Source organism: Montipora foliosa, chromosome 12 (genome assembly GCF_036669935.1).
Source record: "Montipora foliosa isolate CH-2021 chromosome 12, ASM3666993v2, whole genome shotgun sequence".
In the NCBI taxonomy this organism is placed as follows: Eukaryota; Metazoa; Cnidaria; class Anthozoa; order Scleractinia; family Acroporidae; genus Montipora; species Montipora foliosa.
The window spans coordinates 10,722,406-10,729,905 of NC_090880.1; the positions used below are offsets into that span (position 1 = coordinate 10,722,406).

General features: G+C 40.3%; 1 protein-coding gene across 1 annotated transcript in view; it reads left to right on the top strand.

The window, feature by feature from the left end:
- LOC137980079 (uncharacterized) overlaps window positions 1-690 on the top strand; it is a 3,428-nt gene extending 2,738 nt beyond the window's left edge. The window contains exon 2 of the mRNA XM_068827433.1: window positions 1-690. This exon is cut by the window's left edge and continues 1,409 nt beyond it. The gene's annotated coding sequence lies outside the window, so the exon portion shown is untranslated.
- The last annotated feature ends 6,810 nt before the right edge of the window (window positions 691-7,500 follow it).

Genomic DNA, 7,500 nt, shown 5'->3' on the forward strand with positions numbered 1-7,500 from the left:
ACAAATTATGCTCTCATTTACATTTGTTTAACCACCCAATCTTCTGTCACTTTGTTAAGTCTGGTAATAGTTGAGGTTTCATTTAAAGGAAAATTTCTCCTCAAAATAACATGTCTTTAATAATGCAACATGCAGGTCATCAGTATAGGGAAATTGATCACCAAAGATCAGATGTTCCAGATATTTCTCCCAATTAGTATTAAAAGAAATGTGTCACGAACTTTGAGGAGAATGTGCTTGTCCAGTAGTGGAACTTACAGAAATAGGTTGGATGGCACAGTTTTTATCACTTTCTACAAGCTTGTATTAATCGATTGATACAACAAAAATGGTATCAAGAACATGCCTTAACACTGGTAAACAATTTATGGAAATGTTCTCAATAACACCAATGTTTAGGCACATTTTTGATTCCATTTTTTATTGTGTCAACTGCTGAAGAATGGTTTTATTAATCCGTCACGTAAACTTGCTGGAATGTGATATAAATCGATGTCAGCCACCTTGAATAAAATTGCAAGAAGTGCATTATAAAGGATTTTATGATGAGGTAACGGTTGTAAGGCTCTGCTGTCTTTGAATAATTTTGAATAATCGTTATATCTTACAACTTTGTTATTGTTGTTGAAATTAAGAGTTAGGTTAAAAGAGATCTTGTTCAATAAAATCAATGTTTGATCTTTTCAGTTGACGCCTTTGGTCTCTTATATGTCTTCATAGTAGCATATAGTCAAGGAAATCAGAAATGTCGTCAATCTAATGTTTCTAGTACCTTACGATGACTCGCAAAATAAAGATTATTTGTCAAATCATAGACACCAATATGTTTAAAGAATGCAAATAAGTGATTTCTCCACTTCTGTCTTCGTCTTGCAAAGTATTGCATCGACTTTCCAAATCTGCCATCTGTTGAGAAGAAATGTGAGCACTGATCCTTGGAACTACCACCTGGTAGTCTTCCTCCTCCGCAGGGAATGGTTCTGATGGATCAAATCCATATTCATGTGCGCTATCGGTATCAAATACACTCGCCACCCCAGCATAACTAGACTGTTCATTCTCAAGCATACCAGATGTATATAACTGTAGTGGAGAACGATTTCCTTCAGAGGATAAGGGATGGCTTTGCCATTGGTTTTTGAACTCTTCTAAGCACTTGTTAATTCTGGGGATGTATGTGTAATGTAATGCAAATAAATGCAGTTCATTAAGAGGATCAAGAAGCCCTCTGTCCTCCAAGTGGGCAAATGTTCTTGCAAAGAAACAAAGTACGCCAGAATAGACATCTCTGTGTGCTCTCTCGACGCGGCAGTTGTGTACGGAACTGCCAGTTATGATGCTTCCCCTACCAACACCTCTCTGTTCTAACATGAATTGTGCCACTTTAAAATTTTCCATACCGTAGTCGCTTCGCACCCTAGATGGTAATCCGTAGCTGTTAACTCCCTTGACAAACTGCTCCAACACTGTGTCAGCTGTATTGTCATTACAGCAGTGCGCGTAAATTATAAGGCGGGAATACCCATCAACGCATAGATGGGTTATGAGTCGCCATCTGATAAGTTTGTGATTGCTGTCAATGTGCCACAAAGCATTTGGAGTTGGAACACTGTACTTTCTTCTGTAAATTGCTGGTCGCCACCTCAAGGCTGTGCCAATGGGATCAAGTGTGCGGAGACAATTCCTCACTCGCCATCGTTGGATATTTAATCCTCTACTCCTGAGAGCACCCAACAGTCTTGCCTGCCCAATATTGGGAGTTAAGGTTTGGATTTCTTGTACTATTTTTTCTAAATCAGTATCTGAAATCTGAGTCCAGCTTAAGTCCTCGTCCCCAGTCATGCCATACATCATTCTTCTCCTCCTTAGAGTACTCTCACTCACTCCAAGTAAATCGGCTATTTTTTTCCACGGGAAATGCAGTTCTCTCAAAAAACGTATTTGTTCTTCCTCGATAACGTAACGTGGGCGTCCTGGACCATTGCATGTGGAAATGGTTGGGCTACTATATGCAGTTTCCCTAGTTAAATCTGGAGCACCGTGTCTATGTAGTTGTAGTAGATCACCCAAGTTCCTTACATTAGTCAGTGTTACATTTAGGATTCGTAACACCTCAGCAAAATCACGATTGCTTTCAATCTCAGAAATCAGCAACTGAATGGTGTCTACAGCAGCCATCAATCTACCAATAGCCCGATCAATATCCTCTAATGACAAGCTTTGCGACCTATCGGCTTCTTCAAACGTTGTTATTGTAGAAAGCAATAGCTTGAGATTGTCGAAGAATAAAAACAATCCATATTCATTTCTTTCTCTCGCTGTGTCTCGACTCATACTTGGTAAAAGATCACCGTACCGCTGTCACTAGTTGATTTCGCTGAAAGCCCCGTCAGGCGTGCGATGCGTTTTATAGTTGACCAAATAAAAAGTCAACAGTTGACCAAATAAAAAGTGAGGGTTGTCCAATACACACGAACTGAGTCGGGTCGACTTTTTGGTGAAGACGACCCGTCAAGCGGAAGTCTGGTCGTGGTGTTTGCGGAAGTAAAGTAACAGGAAGCTGCTATTTGAAAGAAGGTGCGAGGAACTTTCTGAAAATGGTGACGGTTCGTGACGACCCGTCGAGTCCATGACGAGCCGTCATGTGAAAAAGTCGACCCGACTTTTGGTAATGTCAGGTGGTGGGGGACTTAGAAAAAAATCGTGTATTTGTGAAGATACTGGTGGCGGTCAGGCCGGCTGAAAATGTTGACGGGTCGTGACGACCCGTCTAGTTCGTGACGAGCCGTCATGTGAAAAAGTCGACCCGACTGTTGGAAATGTCAGGTGGTGAGAGACTTAGAAAAAATCGTGTATTTGTGAAGATACTGGAGTCTTTGAGGCCGGCTGAAAATGTTGACGGGTCGTGACGACCCGTCTAGTTCGTGACGAGCCGTCATTTGAAAAAGTCGACCCGACTTTTGGAAATGTCAGGTGGTGAGAGACTTTGAAAAAAACTTGTATTTGTGAAGACACTGGAGGCGGTCAGGCCGGCTGAAAATGTTGACGGGTCGTGACGAGCCGTCTAGTTCGTGACGAGCCGTCATTTGAAAAAGTCGACCCGACTGTTGGAAATGTCAGGTGGTGAGAGATTGAGAAAAAAACGTGTATTTGTGAAGACACTGGAGGCGGTGAGGCCGGCTGAAAATGTTGACGGGTCGTGACGACCCGTTTACTTCGCGACGAGCTGTTATTTGAGGGGGTGATGTCAATCCACAGGGAGACAGTTGTTTCGTTACTGTCGTTATTCATATTTGTTACTCGTTTGCGATCGTCGCGTAATATTAAAGCGCTAGCCTCTGAGGTGAAACACAAATTAAACATTTTAAAGACACAGGATAGTAAAAAGTACGGCGGCTGTGAGCTTACAATTGTGACAGGGAAACGAATTTGGCAAAACTATGTTGTAGGTTTGTTATTGTGTTTCTGTGTGTTTGGCCCCGTAAGAGTGATGTTGTAAGGTATCGGTATACCCCAAAATTGATAATTTTGCTATTTTAATTTTTGATATTTCCAGGTACACCTCATAGAGTTTTTTTAATAACAACAAGTTTGCGAAAAAAGGTTTCTTCTAGACAAAGTTAGAAAGGAAAAACGACTCTATCAATAAATTCTCTAATTAGAAGCAGTCCACAGATAACTATTTCTCACCACTCAAATGCAAATTACATCGAATGAGGCGCACGTTTACAGCGAGTTTTCATCCTTTTTCGCTGAAATTTGGCAAGAATGTTGCCCGATAATGTGGCAAAAAACCCGTGTCGGGCAGTTTTTATTTGTTGCCTCCTTCGAAAGTAATGAGTATTTAAGAAAGGCTACTGCGTGTCTTATAAAAACTGAAAGTTAAACAGCGAAAAAAAAAAAACCCAGACAATTAATCAAAATTCCCTGACACGGTTTCTTAGATCAAGGTGTGAAGAAAACGTAGTTTCCGGTTAAATTCTGACCGGAAACGAACTCAATTTGTGAAACTATATACTTTTGAAAAATGAGGGCTATTTTAGGAAAGGTATTTATTTCTTGCCTTAAATCAACTAATAACCGGAATCTACAATTCCTAAGCTTCCAGAAAATATATACTTTATTGGGGGTTTTTATGAAACGTGTGACCGTGAAGCATGCAGCGACAACGCGAGGTTGCCGTTTGGGGTATTTAACAGTTATTCGCCGAAGGCGAAGTGATTATCGGTGACTATTCACCGAGACGAAGTCGAGGTGAATATTCACCAATAATCACTGAGCCTGAGTGATTATTGAGTACACAGGTGATTATTTCAGAAAAGAGAAAAAAAAAACATTTCAACGCGAAATCATCTTCACTTACAGTGGCAAAACGACTACTGGCAGCCATTTTGTCCGTCGAGGTGTTTATCGGCTGATAATCCGAGATAGCGAGCCAATGAGAGCGCGCGATTTTGTATAATCAACTGATTTAAAGGACGTAAAACTCATGAAGTGAATTGTTATGCTGCGTTCTTCCAACAGATCAGCATTCCGTTTTTCATGAAGAAATTAAATCTGTTAACGACCTCGACGCGTTTAGGTGATTAATAGTGGGCAATAGTTTTGAAGTTCTTTATTTGCTTTTGTCTGTTTTTCAGCAATAGTGCTGGTTTACGGTTTATTTGTGGATTTTCTGCAACGTGAATGCATAATTTCTTGACGCCGGACTATGGGGTGGAAAATGCGGGCCGTTGTTTGTACATTTTTTGAGCGTATGTGTTTTAATGAGTGCTGATGTGGAAGGGGTGTTTTTCAACGAAACTCTTAGAATTCGTACATGATAGAGTAAGGTAGTAGAGTTGTAAGTCTGACTTTCCAAATTAAAGATAGAACCGCAAGTCATTAGGATACGGTGTTGGTGCTGGTGACTTTGTTAAGCTGAAAGCAGCTAAAAATGCTGCTATAATCGTCACTTTGTTCTTATGTTCTTAGATAGGAAGTAATGATTTTGCAAATATCATTGCTTCTGTGTGAATTAAGGATGTAGTTTTTGGGAAAGAATTTGCCCAGCATTTTTGTTTCCGTGTTAGCAGCCACCGTTTCTCGTTGCAGTATCATAGGAGTTGTCGTTCTTTAATAAACAGTAACTGTTTTCAAGTTAAGCTATGATCCTCACAGTTATGAACGCAATTTTTGCAATTGCGTAAAGAAGCCTGAAAATTTCAGGACTTTAACGGGGTTTGAACCCGTGACCTCGCGATACCGGTGCCATGCTCTAACCCACTGACCTACGAAGCCACTGACGTTGGGAGATGGTCATTTCTGGGTTCCATTATGTTCCGGTGAGGAATGAATCAATGATGAAATGATATATGAAATCAGGGGCACCCAACGAGAATATAGCTCAAAACCACTTAAACATAGCATTGTTAAACGTACTTTAGTATATTTAAACGATTGATATGGGCATATTTTTGCAATTGCGTAAAGAAGCCTGAAAAATTACGTTCATAACTGCGAGGATCATAGCTCAGGATAGCTTCACTTGATTTCATATCCGCAGTTGATATATGATCCATTTCATATATCATTTCATCAGTAACTGTTTTGATGGTAACACTTTGCGTTGGGAATTGAAGAATTCGAAACAGTCATGGGGTTTGCGTGTAAATGTGTTTATTTAAAAAGTTATTACACAATGGGAAGAAGAAGCATAAAAATCCTATTTGCCAGCAAATATTTCCTTTATGCCGTCTTTTCCCCTATAATATTTTAGCACAAAACCCAATAATGCTGCCTTGCCTGAGCTTAGTACTGCGCAAAAATGGAACCAATCAACAATTGGAGTAAATGGCTACGGGAAAAGTCCCATAGCCCCATTTATTAAAAAGAATACTGTTCGATAAAATCCTAGATAAAAAGTTTGGCCCAGTAAAGGTGAGGGCACTGAAAACGCTAAAGCATGTGTCACCATTTTTGGGATGCTTTTAGGAAGCTTGCGGAGATTTTCGCTACACTTGGATGTTTTGAGGAAGCGTACGGCGATTTCGCTACGTTTAAGAACGAAGTATTCAACAATTCGGAGCGATATTACAGTTAATCATTATCCCTGTTTCTGAACAGCATGTTTTCTGGGTATTAATTTCGCTACGAACGAACGAACCATTCACCATTTTTTGATGCTTTTAGGAAGCTTGCTGCGATTTTTGCTACGCTTGGATGTTTGGAGGAAGTGTACGGCGATTTCGCGACGCTTTAAGAACGAAGCATTCAACATTTCGAAGCGCTGTTACAGTCAGTCATTATTGCTGTTTCTGAAGAACATGGTATAAGGATATTAAGGACACATTCGCAACATTTGTGAATGCTATTCTGGTCGATTTTTATAGTTTTCTATGCGTATATCCATATTATTTTAGTCGCTACTCTTTGAGAACAAAGCATACAACATTTTTGAGCAGCACAGCCTCCTTTGTTCATCGAAGTTTTTCGTTCTCTCACCACCTGACACTTCCATGGCTACGCTTTAAGAACGAGGCATTCAACATTTCGGAGCGCTATTACAGACAGTCATTATTTCTGTTTCTGAACAGCATGTTGTCAGGGTATTAAGGACACATTCGAAACATTTGTGCTTGCTGTTGTCGTCGATGTTTATAATTTTCTGTGCGTATATCGATACTTTAGTAACTATATGTTTTGAGGAAGTGTACGGCCATTTCGCGACGGTTTAAGAACGAAGCATTCAACATTTCGGAGCGCTATTACAGTCAGTCATTATTGCTGTTTCTGAACAGCATGTTGTCAGGGTATCAAGGACACATATTCCCAACATTTTGTGAATGCTGTTCTGGTCGATGTTTATAACTTTCTACGCGTATATCGATATTTTAGTCGCTACTCTTTGAGAACGAAGCATACAACATTTTTGAGCAGCACAGCCTCCTTTGTTCATCGAAGTTTTTCTTTCTCTCACCACCTGACACTTCCAAAAGTCGGGTCGACTTTTCAACTGACGGGTCGTCACGACCTGATCGGATCGTCACGATCCGTCGAGATATTTGAAGCTACCTCAGTCAGTTCGACTTCCGGCAGTAAATCTTACTTCCTTTTTAAACTTCACGACCCGACATCCGGTGAGTCGGGCCGTCAACAGCAATTGACGACCCGACTCAGTTCATGTATATTGGACATGTGTGTAAAAAGTCAACAGTTGACCAAATAAAAAGTCAACAGTTGACCAAGTAAAAAGTCAACAGTTGACCATATAGAAAGTCTGGTTGACCATATAAAAAGTCAAAGGTTAGCCATATAAAAAGTCACAAGTTGACCATACAAAAAGTCAGGTTGACCGCATAAAATTTCAAAGAGACCACATAAAAAGTTAACTTGATCACATAAAAAGTCCAGGAGACCATAGAAATAAGTAAACAATATTGACTCGTACGGCGCCCCATACCCTCGGCCCTCCCCCTAAATCCGCCCCTGTTATGTGCCCATACATAACGTACCTACCAG